The 17,396-nt window shown below is 48.3% G+C and overlaps 1 protein-coding gene across 1 annotated transcript in view; it reads left to right on the forward strand.

Moving 5' to 3' along the window:
- Positions 1-9: 9 nt before the first annotated feature.
- Positions 10-17,396, forward strand: part of TBL1X (transducin beta like 1 X-linked) — a 215,958-nt gene continuing 198,571 nt past the window's right edge. Inside the window, exon 1 of the mRNA XM_035029681.1 lies at positions 10-111. The gene's annotated coding sequence lies outside the window, so the exon portion shown is untranslated. The remainder of the gene's footprint in view (positions 112-17,396) is intronic.

The raw sequence follows: 17,396 nt of genomic DNA on the forward strand, positions 1-17,396 counted from the left end.
CCAGGGCGCCGGGCCCTCGTCGGCCGCGGCGCGGCCCGGGCTGGCGACGGCCGGCGGCAGGGAGGCTCGGCGCGCGGCGGCGCCGCCACAAGTTGCGCTGCTGGCGGCGAGGTGAGTGCGCGGGGCTCAGCCGGCCGGGCGCGGGGCGGGGGCGCCAAGTTCTCCGGCGGGGGTGGGGGGTGCTGGCGGGCGGCTCGGGGCGCCCGCACGCTCCGCCCGCCGCCGGGGCTCTGGAGGGCCAGGTCCCCAACTGTCCCCGGGGCTCGGGCTGGGGTGCGGCGCGCTCCCTGCAGGCTGAACAATACCCCGAGGGGGCCGCTCCCCGAAGTGCCGGCGCGTCGGGGGCGGGCGGAGGCTGGGGGGGGGCTTTGTCCTGGGGAGGGGGAGGCGGCCGGTAAGTTTGGGGAAGCGCTCGGCCTGTCCCCTTTGTCTGCGGATTCCGGGGCTGGCCGGGCGAACCGGCGCCGCCGCGGGATCCCCCCGTGGGGGAGGGGCGCCCCATTCATCCCCGGGCGCCGGCCAGCCCGCCCGGGCCCGGCTGGAAGCGCGGCGGCGCGCAGTGGAGTGAGTGGCGGGCGAGGCGACGCGGGCCCGGCGGCTGCTCAGTTTCCGAGACGCAGAAACTGTCAAGCAAGTCGGAGCTCCCCGGCCCGAGCGAGGGGACCTGGCTGAGGGCGACGTGTGTGTGTGTGTGTGTGTGTGCGCGCGTGGGGTGGGGGCGCCCCTGGGGAGGCGGGGTCTGCAGAGTGCGGCCTGGACACGGTGCAGACCTGTTGCTCTGGGGCTCCTGGGGCTCGGGGGACGGGTGCCCCCAGATCGGTGTCCTGGGCTGTGCTTCCCTGGGGGCCCATCCCTACGGGGGTGGGGGCGGCGATGCTCGGAACGGCGTGGGGTGCGCCTTCGCGTGTCGCTGACCGCCTGGCATGTGCCAATTGGGGGTCGCTAGAGGCCCGCCCGCGCTGGGGTAGGGCCTGGGCTTCACGTGCGTTGCCCGAGCGCGCGGTCAGGCCTCGCCCCGGCTCGCTGCACGGCCTGGCATGCTCCGAGCCAACCGCGTCGGAAATTCCACAAAGTTCGAGTTGGAGGTGGTTTTTTTTAATACCCCCAAGTCGCTGATGATGTGGAGCAGAACCCCCGAAGAAACCACAACCCACCTCCTTTTGCCTCTGCAGCCGTTTCTGGTTTGTACAGTCACATGTGGCTTGACCCGACTTCTGGATGTTTTTCTCTGCTGATGCGCCGCCTGAGCCCCTGGTTTAACCTGGAAGGGGAGGGGCGGAACCCTAGATGGGAGGGGGCGAAGGGAGAGCCCTGCGAAGGTCCCAAGTGGGGGCTTCCGGGTAGCAAATGACTCTTGCCGATTTTACAAAAAGTTTACAACTAGGTACTCCTAGAAAAGAGGCGATGGGGGTGGGGGGCAAGAATGTTGAGTATGGCACAGTGAAGACGTGAAGAGGATACTTTTTTCCCCAAAGGATCTTCGTGTTTCGAATGGGCTGCAGAGTCTAGTGGAAAACCACCCAGCTGGACAACTAATCCAGGGATAAAGGATGGAGTTCATCACTTGACCCCGCTTATTAAAATGGCCCTTAAGGGGATTCTAGTCCTTAAGTGAGCACACACCTGTGGGACAAAAATTGAGATTTTTAGGTGTTTTAGTGGGTGGTGTGCACTGCGCGGCAAGTATTACTGGATCCTCCGGGGTTGGTTTTTCTTTTTGCTTGTGTACAGAGCTTAACCAGTCCAGCAGTTTTCCACACCCCCATTTCCTCACCCTTCCTGAATGTTTTAATGGGGTGAGTAGGGACGGTGCAGATGTGACGTCCTGGTTGGTCTTAATCTCACCGTCACCTGTGGGAGTTTTAGGCTCCTCATCTGGGTGATGGCATCAGGAGTTTCCCTGAATGGACTGTTAGGAGGGGTTCAGTGGTTCTAGAGCCTGCAGAGAGGTGGACAGAGCCCTTGAATCCCAACTGTCTTGACACATAACGCTTGGCTGGAAACCCAGCCTTTGTCCCCATCTCGCCTGAACTAGTGAAAGGGCCCACCCTGCTGACCTTGAAGGCCTGCAGCTTTTCTGAGCCTCGTTTCTTAAATGTGTAAAAATAAAAAAGGGGAATTGAAATCATGGTACTCTGTATTGTGAGGACAGAAAGAATGTGTAAGTTTTCTGAAAACTGTAAAGCTGCCTATAAATTTTAGTTGTGCCATTGTGCAAATCAAATAATTGTCTTTACGTTATTTTTTTTTTTTTAAGATTTTATTTATTTATTTGACAGAGACACAGCAAGAGAGGGAATACAAGCAGGGGGAGTGGGAGAGGGAGAGGCAGGCTTCCCGCCTAGCAGGGAGCCCGATGATGCGGGGCTCCATCCCAGGACCCTGGGATCATGACCTGAGCCGAAGGCAGACGCTTAAGGACGGAGCCACTCAGGCGCCCCCTCTTTACGTTATTTGAAAACCGTGCACTTGATGCCCTGTGCCTACCAATTATTATTTCCATTCTGCTGCAGAGAACACTGACTTGCTAGTACATAGTGGACGGAGGATTGATTCCTGAAGCCCAGCTCTTAAGCTTGATGTTCCTGTTTTCATGTCTCCCTAGCATGAGTTTTCATGTTTGGACAGCTAAAGCTCTTCATATTACATACACACGTTGACGAATGAGAGTCTACTTTGAAATCTGTGTATAGATACAGATGTTGATGAATGAATCCACATTGAAATCTGCGTAGAGATACAGATGTAGCTCCACAGAATGAAGAGACTTTGACCGCAGGGGAGGAATCGCTCTTACAGCTTCGTTGTCCAATATGGTAACCAGTGGCCACATGTGAGCACTGAGATTCAAATTAATTAAAACGCCCTAAAATTAACAATTCTGTTTTTTCAGTTCCTGGAGCCATAATTCACGTACTCAGTAGGTGCCTGTTAGTAGTGGCCACCATATGAGCAAGGCATACACAGAAAGTTCTGTTAGAGGGTGCTACTCTGTAGTTACTGCAATGAAATATGAATAAAATAAGTTAGTGTACTTTTTGTTGGGGGGAAGGGAGAAGCTATAAAAGTTTGAAATAATTCACAAGTAAACTTAAAAAAAAAAAAGACCCATTTCTGCTAGTGATTGACCCAGGAAAGTGATTTCAGAGAATGGACCCTTTTTTTTTTTTTTTTTAAAGTAGGCTCCCTGCCCTGTGTGGGCCTTGAACTCATCATGTGGGCCTTGAACTCATGACCCTGAGATCAAGAGTTGCAAGCTCTACTGACTGAGCCAGCCCTCCCCCAGTGAATGGATTCTTAACCTGCAGTTGAGAGCTATAGTTTTGTATTGGGGTGCTTTGATCAGTTTTGGATTAGAAAACTAGGACTCCAAGCCAGAGTCTGTCCCTGAGTATTTAACCTTGGGGGAGGCAGGAAGCATGTCTGCATCGATTTCCCCATCTGGAAAAAGGCATAGCCGTCAGCCAGTCTCCAAGATGCCCACCTAAGCAGATTGTGGTGAGCATCCCCTGGGCTGTTCGGGAGTCCAGGTTGTCAACCTCGGTGAGGCTCTGAGTGGGTGATTGCAGGCGTGGTTGTGTGTGATGTGTTTTAGCCCTTGCTTGCTGTGGATACCACAGGCTTTCAGCACCCCCCACCCCTTGAAGTTTAAGTCTTGAGTTTTGAGTTTCCGTCTCTGGAGGTCAGAACCTTCCCTAAGGCTCATAGGGACTCTTTCCAACAAAGTGACATTTCACAATCGTCGAAGTATTTTTTTTTTTTTTTTTAAATGGCTGAGTGCTGTAGACTTTTCCTGTATGCCAGGTCCCTGAGTCAGGATGTTATTTTTATTACTTAGTTGATGTGCCCTTTTCACAGTTCTTTGTATTTTTTATAGTAGTGGCTTAGAAATTTTATTTGTAAACGAGGATGGGGGGGTACCCAATTTTGACCTGGGGTACCCAATGACCTCCCAGATCACCTTTCTGCCCTTTGTCCTCACTCTCTGTTGCTTCCTCATAGCTTTGGTGTGACCTGTCCGAGTTTGGCTGAAAGTACTTATTAAATACCAGGGATGTCCCTGATTGTCTTCCAGAGGTGGGGGAGGGGTCTCTGCCTAGGGAGGCCAGACCCAGAAAAGCCAGCTCATGGAGGTCCTCAAGAGCCAGGATTTGAGATTCTCAGTTACCTGTTGGGGCGGCGACCAGCTCAGCCAGCTTGGCTCATACCTGGGGCTGCCCCTTGCCTGCTCTCCGCTGGGGCCCACGGGGCTCTGCCAGGCCCAGTGCCCAGCCTAGATGACAATCACAGATGCTCTGTGCCTGGCATGATGCTGTCTCTGCTGTGGTTTCCCGATACCTGGCATTTGCGCCCCCCCTTAAAAAGAAAATAATGTGCTACATCCAATAAGCTGTTAATCGTTCACCCCTAAAGACATTGAAAAAAAAAAGTTTCAATCAGGAAGCAAGACTAAAGTCATTTTGTAAACACTTTTTTTTTTTAAACTTGGAACGATAAGCCCCCCCCCCCCCCCACTATTTTTAGTATGAAGGAAATAACTGGCCTCCTGAGGAGAGACTGGATGTGTTTTCCCCTTGGGTCTTGCCCTCTTTGGCCCTTCCTCCTCCTCCATCCTTTCCACGGGGCCTGACCAAACCGACTACACTTGCCAGATTGGCAAAATGACCCAACAAAGCCAAAATAAGAGCTGGATGTGGGAAGAGCCTAGCAAAGTCAACATGTTTATACGGGCCAAAGAGAGCTTAGTCTGAGAAAAAGCGTCGAAGACCTCAAGGGAAAAACGCTGTCATTCAGGAATTCGCTCCCCAAGTGGCTTCTGGACCAGGGTGCAGGGAACTTGACTAAAGATGGTTGTATGCACTGCATGGGCAGGTTCACTCCACTATCACTGCCATGAAGTACTTGTTGGCAGTCCACTACGTGATCGAAGACTGCAGGACGTGAGCTGGAAACCATTGAAAAATGGAATTGGGGCAAATTTAAAGTGAAGACACTGGAAGAGAGATGTTTCAGTCTTGCAGAGGAAACTGGGTGCAGTGGCAGGTGGGAACAGAGGTGGAGATGGGGATGATGCTCAGCTTCCAAAGAAAGGGACGTCTTTGGGGGTGCCTGGGTGGCTCAGTCGTTAAGCGTCTGCCTTCGGCTCAGGTCATGATCCCAGGGTCCTGGGATCGAGCCCCACATCGGGCTCCCTACTCCACGGGAAGCCTGCTTCTTCCTCTCCCACTCCCCCTGCTTGTGTTCCCTCTCTCGCTGTGTCTCTCTCTGTCAAATAAATAAATAAAATCTTTAAAAAAAAAAAAAGGGACGTCTTTGGAGATGAGGACAGAGGAGATGGTTTAAGGCAATTGTACTTTGAGCACTGAACTCCAGAATCTGGCAGTCAACTAAGGGTTCTCAGTGGGGGCATTTTTGCCCACTACCTTCAAGGAAACATCTAGAAACATTTTCAGTTGTTGCAGTCGGGGGGAGGGGGGTGGTGGATCTACGGGGTCTGTGGATGCTGCCAAATATCCTACATTGCACGGGACAGTCCCCACCACAAAGAATGACCTGGACCCAAATGCCAAGAGGGCCAAGGTGGGGACGCCAACCCTGAATTAAACGGTCAGCATACGACCACGTGTGGGACAGAATCTGGGGGAGGTGGGTGCCGAGCAAAAGCTATATGGCAAGTTCTGTATTCTCACGGCACATGTGTGCTTTTTGGGAATCCGTTAGGAGGTAAATCATACCGCAGATTGACAAAGGAAGTTTCTGTTGCTCACAGGAGGAGGGGAAAGAGGAGGTAGGAGTGAATGGACTTAGAAGAAGGAATAGAAACAAGGCCAACAGGTGTGTGTGTGGGGGCGGGGGCGGCTGTTCGTTGCCTGAGCTCCCCTTCAACCCAAGTAGTTTAGAGCCCCCAGGTGCAAGTGCACTTTGAAGGCGTGTGTCTCGAGTTTTTCCTCACGGTTCTATTGATGTGTCGCACATTGGCTAGGTGTTACTTGTGGTCAGCTTCTGTGTACTTTTGATATATATTACGGAATAAACGGTCCCTGTCTCATACAGACTCTGTTTTACCCAGCGCAGTGTGGGTGAACCTAGAGGTGAGGTTCTTGGGAGGAGTCCGGGCACTTGGGAGGGTGGGGGCAAGTGAGTGAAGTTTTAGTTGCTTGCAGTACTCCATGATGCCTCAGTGTCCATCCCTTCCTCTGACTGCTCAAATTTAGCAAACGAGGGCAGCCAGACGTGGACCTGCATTTTCCAAGTATCAGCTGGAAAAGGGCGCCGTTGGCGCCTGGAGTCTGGTTGTGAGGTGTGCCCGGGCATCCGGAGCCTACCTGAGGCCCCATGTCCTGGTGACCCCAGAGGAGCGCCACGCTCGGCCTGCATGGGGGTCCTTATTGGGCTCCTGGTGGCCCTGGGGCAGATGATGTGGCTATGGGGGAAAGTTGGTTTGTAGCCAGCTTGCCATGCGCTGACTGCGTCTTTGGGCAGATCAGTTTCTTTGTTTGTCATTCGTTTTCTCATTGAAAGAGAGAAAAATAGAATTTATTTCTCAGACTTGAAAAGAGATAGGATTATTAGGCTCAGAGCCCCACATATTGATACCTTCTCCACTCTGAGGTTGGGAATTGGGTGTGCAAATGCATCTTTATTAGTTATGATGGTCTCTAGTACTTGCTTCCTTTCCTTAACGCTCCCCCCCCCCCCAGTGCCCTTAAGTTAAATTTCAGGGCTCGTTTATATACATGCATGTGTATGTTGTAACTTTCTGAATTACTATACAAGAAGGTTGACTGTTGTTCAGTGTACAGTTTTATGAATGTTATCACAAGCGTAGGTTTGTGTAACCGGCACTGAAATGGGGATACAGAACAAGTCCAACACCCCAAAGGCATCTGTGGTGCCTCCGCGGTCACCCAGCCCCCCCACCCCCCCAGCACTAACTGAGGTGCTCTGCCCTTCAGGTCCTGGTAATTGCATTTCAGCTCAGCATCAGATGCCTTTAGGGGAATCCCTTCATTCTCCCAGTACCCTCCTTTGTGTTTCTCTCTGATGACCCTCGAACTTCACACTTTTGCACACTTGAGCCTGTGTGTTTGCCTCTGAACAGCAGGGTTTGCACTGTGGGTGAAGGAGAAGAAAACCTTACTGCTTCCTAATAGTATTTGTAAGAAGCTATGGAGAAAGAATATTAGGTGTTTTGTTGGGGCTGCCAAAGATTTGCTCTTTTCTATGCCAGTTAATTCTCGCTGCCAAATGAGTCGAAATGGGATGTTTTCTGATGCGCTTTCAGAGAAATGTTTCCGAAATCTTTCCGCTGTACTCCCGAGAGACATTTAATATGTGAAATGTATCAGTAGGTTATAAAGCCCTGTCTTTGGTTTCAAAAACAGGACCCACACATTGAGGTGTCGCAGTTTTGCCAATGGGGTGATACAACAAGCTAAAGATATAAAGTTGTATTTGCATTACTTTGTTGGAGGAAAGAAATGAATTCCTAGGTCTGTGTTTCCATCTAATTGTTGAACTGCATTTTATGTTGGACCAGTGATCTCCTAAGAAATGGCATCTTTTCCAGAAGAATTGACTTTGTGTTTTGGCTTTTGGCTACTTTTCTTCCTGCCCTGGGCCTTCCTGCCCAGACAAGTGGTCTGCCTGCTTGTGTGAGGTCATTGAAAACCTGGGTGCGTCCTCACGAGTCAGAGGGTAGGTGGGGTGATCTTGAGGCTTTTCCTATCTCTCTTGTGTGAGGATTTTCATTTGGAAAACGTATGCTGCTTAATTGTTTGGTTGGCTTTTTTTAAAATATATTTTTTATTTTTGAAGATTTATTTGAGAGAGAGAAAGAGCACACGCAGGGGGGAACAGGAGAGGGAGAAGCAGACTCCCTGCCGAGCAGGGAGCCCCACGCGGGGCTCCATCCCAGGACCCTGGGATCATGACCTGAGCCGAAGGCAGACGCTTAACCGACTGAGCCACCCAGGCGCCCCATTTTTTTTTTTTTTTTTAGAGAAAAGTTAAGGATTCTGTTAGTGAAAAGTTTAGGGAAACTGATGATTATGCCCCATGCTTCGACTATCACTTTACTCACATTAGAATAGGCAGTATTTAACCTAACCTTGATATGTTGTATATTTTACTTAAAACACACACACTAGCAATTCAGAAGACACTTTGGGCTCTTGGGTGCCTTGGGATAATTTTTATGAGTGTTGTGGTCTCCCAGTCTTCCGAGACTGTGGAAAATAAGCACAAACAACGCTTATGGTACAGTTCACAGTGTTTATTCTTGCGAACGGTGTCCTTTCAATTCCTGTGATTTATTTTTTTTCTTTTCCCTACCTCGGTGGATGTTGCCTTAAGGTTTTTTTTTTTTTTTTTTTTTTAAGATTTTATTTATTTGACAGAGAGAGACACAGTGAGAGAAGGAACACAAGCAGGGGGAATGGGAGAGGGAGAAGCAGGCTTCCGCGGAGCAGGGAGCCCTATGTAGGGCTTGATCCCAGGACCCTGGGACCATGACCTGAGCCGAAGGCAGACGCTTAACGACTGAGCCACCCAGGCGCCCCTGCCTGAAGGTTTAAAAGAAAATGAGCGTTTTCTTCACCTGCTTCCCTGGAACCTGGAACCTGTGACCCTAAATAGCCAGCACAGAGCACTTTCCTTTCCTTTCTGGAACACTTGCCACCAACCCCCAGGGAGAATGCAGAGGTAGGAGGAGGTAGGAGGGCTTCACCCTCCAAACCTAATTACCTTCCCGCTTTTTAAGAAACTGAAAACTTTCCTGAAGTCTACTGAGAACTTAGGTACCCAGCATCACCCATGTTGCAGTGAGCTTAGGGGAGGACACTTCTCCTTTCTTAGCATGATTCCTTCCTCTGATCAACTTGCTTGCCCATCGTCATTGGGCCTTAGAGCCCATGCAAACGTCTGGTATCGTTCAGTTCTGCACACGTTTCTGTTTGTTTGAAGATCCCTATAGGTGGAAAAAAGGACAAAAAGCTTACTGTACGTGATGCTGTTTTATTTCTTAGATCAGAAATAAATGCTTTAATACTGTAAGACCATATAAATCATTGTAAGAATTGGGAGAACAATTGAGCGCAACGGAGCAGTGATTTCTGTTTCGAGTGCAGGGGATACTTAGTCATCACCAGGTCAGCTCCTCTCTTGCAGTTATCCTTGTAATTCTGACATCCGTTTGAAGATGAGTAAATGAGAAAGTGGAGTGGCAGTCTGTCACCAAAGTCATGTCATGCAGAAATCTGTTGGACCAGCGTGAGAGAGAACCTAATTCCCAGTATCTATAAAGTTCTGGGTGATTGCAAAAAAAAAAAAAAGTTCCAGGTGGTTCCAGAGTTGTAGGTTGTATTTGATACCAGCAGCTGGGCTGAGAATTGAGGTCTCTACCATTTGGTTCATTTGGGAAACAGATTAAACTTGGGTCCCTGCCTTAGGTTCTTTTTCCAGCACAGTCCTTATCAGGCACTTGAGTCCCACGCATCTTCAGTGCCAACTAGGTGTTGGTAAAGACTCAAGTAGTCACAATTACCAGCGTGAAAACGGTGATTGCCACTTCCTGACAGTTGCAGATCAGTCTGGGAGACACAATTTGGTTTAACTTTTAACTGGGTTAGTTGTATTTCTAAGGTTTGTATTAGGTTTGTATTTCTAAGATGCACAGGTGATTCTTTGCCAATTTCAACCATTTCCGGGGATAGTGAAAGGGTTTAAAAAGCCTCACGGGAAGAAACAACTTTCAAGGTGTACCCAGTTCAGAAGTTGATGAAAATAAGAATTATCTCATGTGTCCAGTGCATGACAGAAATTATTGTAGACCAGATGAGAACAAGACGAGAGGCCTGTGGAAATTAGAGTTGCCTTATAAATTTCATGGGACACTCTGATAAATTTCATGGGCTTCTCTGTACATTTCCTTTAAACCAGTAGTCTGCACATTTTGTTGGGGGCGGGAGGAACCAGACTGCCTAGTGTCAGGTTTTAATTCCCAAAGTGGTCTCCCAAGTCGATTTCCTGTCCTCTGGCAGGTGCACCACGAGATTTATTGGAGTGCAGGAAGAAACTCACAATGTCCACTTACTCTGTGTCTGATACTTAGGTCTATTTTTGTAGTTTGTGAAAAATGCCTATAATGTTAGTCAAGTGTTGTGTATAGTTAATTACCTGGGTTGGGGGCCCTGTGCTAGAAACTTTTTCACTGATCAGGATATGCAGTGAAAAGACATTTAGACCGAATGGGTCCCCAGAGGTGGTGGGCAGAGGGGGCACTTTTGAAGTACGTGCATGCAAGTGGGACACAGATGTACTCCCCTTTCCCTCTGGCTTCAGCTGCCAGAATGTGTGTGTACGTGTGTGCGCTTGGATCTGCTGCTGGGTTTCGTGTGTTTTAAAAGCTGAAAAAATACTCGTGTTGTAGAACCCGATGACGGTACCTCTGTTGCAGGTGCATGATGAACTTTTGGAACAGTGCTGTGCTTTTCATGCATTTCGTGACTTGGGAGTGTTTTCATAATCACTTAATTCTGTTTATAAATCAGCTGCTTTTGTTGATGGTTTCCCTCAGGGCTCCTGAGAACCAGGCTTGTTGAAGGAGACTCAGACTTTTGAAGACAACCAACAGGAGAGAGAGTGCAGGAACGGGATTGCCATTAAAGTCTTTGGCTTTCTTCAGTCTGGCTGTTTATTTGTGGGTCTTTTTCCAAAGACCTATTTCATTGGTCATGGTTTTTTTTTTTTTTTTTTAAAGATTTTATTTATTTGAGAGAGAGAGAGAGAATGAGCTAGAGAGAGAGAGCATGAGACAGGGGAGGGTCAGAGGGAGAAGCAGACTCCCTGCCGAACAGGGAGCCCGATGCGGGACTCGATCCTGGGACTCCAGGATCATGACCTGAGCCGAAGGCAGTCGCTTAACCAACTGAGCCACCCAGGCGCCCTGTTTGTTTGTTTTTAAAAGCGAAAATTTGGGGTGCCTGGATGGCTAAGTCTGTTAAAGCGTCTGACTCTTGATCTCCGCACAGGTCTTGATCTCCGGGTCGTGAAGTTTAAGCCCGGCGCTGGGGTCCACGCTGGGTGGGGAGCCTACTTAAAACTAAATAAATAAAAAGAAAACTTAGTCGATGCTGTATTACTGGTGTTACAGAGAGCAAATAAATATAAAGATGAAATTCATGATTCAGACCACATTGTGGGCTGTGGAGAATCAAGACTCATCTGCCCAAATGTCAGGTCTTTTGTCTAAAGGTTTGGTTTTCGTGAGACTCCGTGTGAGTCGCGAGTCTTTCCAGGATTTCCACAGCAGTCTGTTTGTTTAACTGGAAATGATTGATAGGTTAGCTTGGGCTTTTCTGTGTCATTTTTGGTGTTCACATCAGTTTTTCCCTTTCTGAATATTGAATTTGCAATGTAACTTTGTATGTAAAACAAAGCCCAGAGATTTGCAAGTGAATTCAAAGGCCGATAGGTGAACAATTCTTGTTTGCTTCCCCGTGCTCACAGGACATCTACTGCCAAACGTCCTTAAAGCCCGTCGGAATCACAAACATTCATTTGTCTGTTGGTAAACTGAAATATTTATCTCCTACTTGAAAAAAATTGCTTCTCTTTATGGCAATGGAAGGCACCTACTGTAAGGAGGAGAAACAGGAGGAATTTTTTTTTTTTTTTACTCTCCTGTCATGAAGCTTTGTCTCTCCTTTCTAGAGATCAATGCGTGGAAGTGTCTGTAGTGGATGAGTTAGAATGAGCGTCTTTGGGAATGTACTTGATCTGCCCCTGCCCCTGCCCCTGCAAGAAGATAGAGAAGTTACACCAAGTCGTTTGCTTTTTTAGCCAGACGCCTCGAGCTCTGTCCAGGTCTTGACTTCATATTGCACCTCGGTCAGCCAGACACCGGTGAATCAGTTCAGCTCTGAACCGGAATCCTCTTCTACTTTGCTTTTGGGGGAAACACTAATAATTATTCATTTGATTATTTGCTTGCCAAATTACCCGGTACAGTATTTCAGAGCGATGTATCTCGGAAAATGGCCCTCAGAGGAGACTGTTCTTAGAAGCCTGCACAAAAGTTGATTCTGTTTCCTGAATGCATCCCTCAGGTACTGGTCACGTGCAGAGGTCTGTGTATAATTTTCTGAGAACGTGAGGCATACATAGGTGTATGATGCAGGAATGCAGGGGAACAGGGCAAATGCCAGAAGCCATCAGAACGTTCAATGTTTGAGTCCGCTAGCCTTTGAAAAGAGAATATAAAAACAAATCAGTTTGTAGCTTTGTTGAAGTACCGTTTACATAATTTGTATCAGAGAAAGCAGTTCCTTTTCCTTAGGAAGATTGGGTTATTAAAATTAGCTATCTTCATTTTTCCACAGAAATAAAAAAATCAAGTGTAGTTCAAATAATTGTATGTGAATCTTTGTAATTGGAAATTTGATGTTAGCAAAATTACATAACCTTGGTTAATTACATTCATATACTCAAACTAAATATAGAATAAGATTAGCTCATGGAAATATTTCATTTTTATCTCAGGCGGTGCAGTGCACATTCATGTAATAGTTTCTAGTTTCATTTTGTAATTTTTTTTTTTTTAATTATCCTGGACATGTTTTCCGAAAAGTTACTTGAAATGAGGCTGTATGTTTTTATTTCCCGGTTCATGTTTAAATTTAAAATGGCGCACAGAATAAGCTGTCCTTTGTGAATTTTGATTTTCTTAGTGGCCTCTGTGTTCTGTGCCTGGCATGATACAGGGATAAGCTAGGGGTCCCATTTTTTTCCGCTTGACATTTGCCTTCAGGGAAGTTTGGGTGCGATTGGCCATCTCAGAGTAAATGCTCAGCCTCCTCTGTTTCCTGTCCTGTTTGCTTTTCCATTGAATGCTCTATATTTGGACAACAAGTGTATATTTTGGTGTGGGTTTCTGATGGCCCCGATGTTTGGCGGAGTGGAATTTCTCCGTGCTCGCCGCTGGGCTGGGCAGTTGGTAGTGTTCCGCCATATTCAGTTCACAGGATTGAGTTGGACACATTGTAGATTCAGGTTGGATTGTCATTCCCTCCCTGCAAGCTATGTGTTACTTTGTTTTGTTTGGGTTTGCCATAGATATTTGCTTTTTGCCTTTGGATTGCTGAGGATGCCCGCTTGTGGTGGTGGTGAATTTAATATAGAACTCTAAATCTGACTTATATCAAGTTGATTTTCTGAAACCACTTTACTGCGGTATAAATTACATACCATAAAAATCACCCATTTTAAGCGTACGACTCAATGATTTTTAGTAAATTTACGGAGTTGCGCAGCCATCGTCATAATCGATTTTCATTCCTCAATACGGTCATTCGTGTCCATTTGGCATCAATCCTGGCTCCTACCTCCCAGCCGCGGGCAGCCATTAATCTCCTTTCTGTCTCTACAGATTTCCCTTTTCTCAGAACAAGTACTTCTGTGCTTGGTTGAGCTTACGGGGTGGTGGATGGTGAGGGCCCGATTTAGCGGGAGTGGGAGAAGTTGGGAGAAGGGGAAGAAGGCAAGAATAATAGGCATGCCTCCATTCCCTCTTCTGCAAAATCAGGGTAGTGATGGAAGTTTTGCAGGCTCTCCTTGTGGATCCATGTGGGAAGTAGTTGGCTCAGAATCGGGAGGAGCTTCTCATAACCGGTCACGTTAAGAGTTGAGGGATCCTGCGTAAAGGGTCCCTGCGACAGGTGAGGACTGTGGGAAAGGGGTTACCTCTCCGGTGACGGGCTCAGTCCTTGGTGAACCCAGCACACAACCATACAGCAAAACCTCATCTTTCTTCTTGCAGTACCCTCTTGTTTGTTCCACGGCATTGACTATGAGGCTTTTTTTTTTTTTTAAAGATTTTATTTATTTATTTGACAGAGAAAGACACAGCGAGAGAGGGAACACAAGCAGGGGGAGTGGGAGAGAGAGAAGCAGGCTTCCCACTGAGCAGGGAGCCTGATGCGGGGCTCGATCCCAGGACCCTGGGATCATGACCTGAGCCGAAGGCAGACGCTTAATGACTGAGCCACCTAGGCGCCCCGACTATGAGGCTTTGAGGGAAGTTTGATCTTGGCCTGGGATATACCTTATTAGCTCCCTCTTCCTCCACGAGGGGCAGTTTTGTGTCCAGGGGATGCTGGATGATGTCTGGAGATCCTTCTGATGGTTCCAAATGGGGCAGGGGTACCCCAGCACCTGGTGGGTAGAGGCCAGCGGTGCCTCGCCCATCTGACAATGCCGGAGGATGTCCCCCCGTACCAGTAACAATTCCCTAGCCCAAGAGCTCAGGAGTGTGGAGGCCAAGACACCTTGCCTTCGTAACTTTAATATGGGGGGGGGGTTTAAAATGCGGTGCTTAGGTCTTCAATAAAGACTTGCTGACGTTGAAGGAGTATAGGTACCACTAGGCTTATGAAAGACATGCAGGCATTTTTCAGTCTTCACTCGCTCCAGGGGAATGGGGATTTTTTTTTTTTTTTAAATCAACAAGGGGAAGATCACTTTTTTTTTTAAGATTTTATTTATTTATTTATTTGAGGGAGAGAATGAGAGAGAGAGAGAGAGCATGAGATGGGGGAGGGTCAGAAGGAGAAGCAGACTCCCTGTCGAGCAGGGAGCCCGATGCGGGACTCGATCCCGGGACTCCGGGATCATGACCTGAGCCGAAGGCAGTCGCTTAACCAACTGAGCCATCCAGGCGCCCCGAATGGGGATTTTTTTAAAGTAAAGCATAAACGAGATTTTTGGAGTTAACTGTAGAGAGGGAAAATTACTTTCAATGCCTTTAGAGGTATTCATTTACAGATACCGAAATTGCAGTGTAGACAGAGAAATCTGGAGTCACCCTTTGGCTTGGATCTGGGACTCACATTTCCATCTTTATCTGTTTCCCTAAGAACTGGAAAAAGAGGGAGAAAGATCGAGACCCTGCATAAAGGCTCTGAAAACTGTGACCATCTAAATGCAAGGGGCTGCTTCCAGCCGTCACCTTGTCATGGAAAGTGTTTCTGGACTGGCGAGGGGGGAGGCCCGCCCCGGGCCGGCACCCTCCCCTTCCAGGGAGGCCCATCTGCCTGGGAGGCCCGTCTGCCTGAGAGTGCCCTGAGAAGTACGGGGCCCCTGCCTGCGACTCCATCCTGCACACCTCTGTCCTCTGTCTCGCACCTCGCTGCAACAGCTGCCCCTCGGGTCCAGCTCTGGTTTCTGCCCTGCGGGGCCTCTTGCTCCCACCCGCCCCCAGCCCGCCGTCCTCCGCGCCTTCCAAGGTGTAAGATCTCCTAACCTCCCCTTTCTGAGTCTTTTGTTTCTTTTGCCCGTTCTATGCTCAGGCTTTTTCCCCCGAGGGAACACAGGATGATGATAGGCCAGCTTCCATGATTTCAAGCAATGTGGAGTTGTATCTTCTTCCTCCTCTTCTCCCGGAATAATCAACGTGAACAGTGTGTCAAGTGCGGCAGGATAGATCTGCCTCTAGCATGTTCGGCTGCCCATGTACAGAAATGCAGTCCCGTGGTTTTATCCAAGCGGCACCCTATCATACTTCGCTCCGCTGCTCTCTTTCTTTTTACAGCTGTATTAAAGTATGACTGAAGTACAGTAAACTAGGCATATAGAAGTTGTGCCTTTAATCGGGTTTCTCATCTTGATTTTGGTGTTGGTTTCACAAGCGTATGTAGGTAATCTATCCATCTATCTACTTACATGTATCGAAGCAAATACATCGCTTTCACATTTCCTAGTGCCTTTCTGGGCGCTCCCTCCAACCCTCCCTCCATCCACATCGCGCGTTGACCAGCTTTCTGTTACTCGATCGGGTAGTTTGCATTTTCTAGAATTTTCTATCCGTGAAATCACACGGTATGCGCTCGTGATTTTGCCTTTTTCCACTCAGCATAATGATCTGGGGGTTCATCCATGTTGTGGCCCGTATCATGAATTCATTCCTTTTTGTAGCCAGGTGGGATTCTTTGGGATGTGGGTGTACCACCGTTTTGTCTGTCTCTTCGCCAGTTGTTGGACATTTGGGTGGGGGGGTTTGACATTTTTTTTGGCCCTTAAGAATAATGCTGCTGTAAATGTTTTTGTCGTCATGCAAGGGATTCTCAAACTTGACCATGTGGCGGAATGCCCTGGAGAGCTTGTGAAAATGCGGATTGCCAGGCCTTATCCCCAGACTTTGTGATTCAGTACATGGAGGGTGGGGCCCAAGACTGCATTTCTAGCAGGTTCCCAGCTGCTGGTTAGGACCACGCACATGTTGAGTCTTCATAGACTTTGGTTGTTACTGCATTGTTATTTGTTCCAGATATTTCTCTCTAGACTGTTCCTTGTCTTATAATATTGCTTGTGGTTTTAATCACCAGGCTTCCCATTTTTGTGTGGTTGTTGGTATCCGTGTTTTCCTCTTGGCTTCTGGGTTTTACTTCCTTATGTCCAAGGGAAGAAAAACTCAGGGTTGCTGGGTCAGGGTGCTCATATCACCCCAACACCAGCCGTGACAGCCCTGTCCACAGGGGTCTGCCCTTATTGGACTCTTTGGGGAGCTGACTGCTGCCTTCTTACCTTCTGAGGAGGTGGCCCTGCATTGTGGTCAGCACCCAGCTGCAGGGGCTGGCTCGGACCTAGGCGCTGTGCCCAGGGCCCCCTGCTGCCGCTGTGTCCCCTGGGTCCTTGGGGCGAAGCGTCGCTGTTCACGTGCCTTTCCTCTCCCAGGGCAACCAAATCCATCCCCTCTGCATCCCACCCCTTCTCACCTGAAACCACCAGCCCCAAACCAATAACCCTCTTTTATTTTCAGTGTATGTCTTATTTTTAATTTCCTGTTCAGGAGTCTAATCTGAATTCACTAATTTGGAGCAGTTAGATGTTATCAGTAGATGTTTACTACCATAGCTAAGGCGTGTGTTACATTAAAAAAATTTTTTTGGGTGGGGGAGGGGGGAAGGTACTTCCTTTATTTTGGAGAGCAGCTTTAAGTGATTGCAAAGTCGCCTTTTTTTTTTGTAAAAAGCATCTTCTTGCACTTGATCGCGGAGCCCAGGTCTTAACCCTCTTTGCTCCTGAATCCGTCCATTCCGTATTGCCTCGGGTCACGGCTTCACGTCTTTGGCTGCTGACCTCAGCTCACTGTCTGAGAATCTTTATTCAGGACATGCTGTGGAGTGGATTGTTGTGCAGGATTCCAGACTGGTTAAGTAGGCTCATCTCATTGGGATGGTTACATTTTTAAAAATTTGCAGTGACTTGTAATCATGAGCTCATGTCTTAGTTTCTTTTTAACATGATAGCTTTATGGAGATGTAACTCACATGCCGTGGGACTCACCCCTGTCAAGGGTATACGTCAGGGCTTTCCTGGTATAAACAAGGCTGGGCAGCCAC

Source organism: Mirounga leonina, unplaced genomic scaffold (genome assembly GCF_011800145.1).
Source record: "Mirounga leonina isolate KUSES-001 unplaced genomic scaffold, KU_Mleo_1.0 Mir_268, whole genome shotgun sequence".
Taxonomy (NCBI): Eukaryota; Metazoa; Chordata; class Mammalia; order Carnivora; family Phocidae; genus Mirounga; species Mirounga leonina.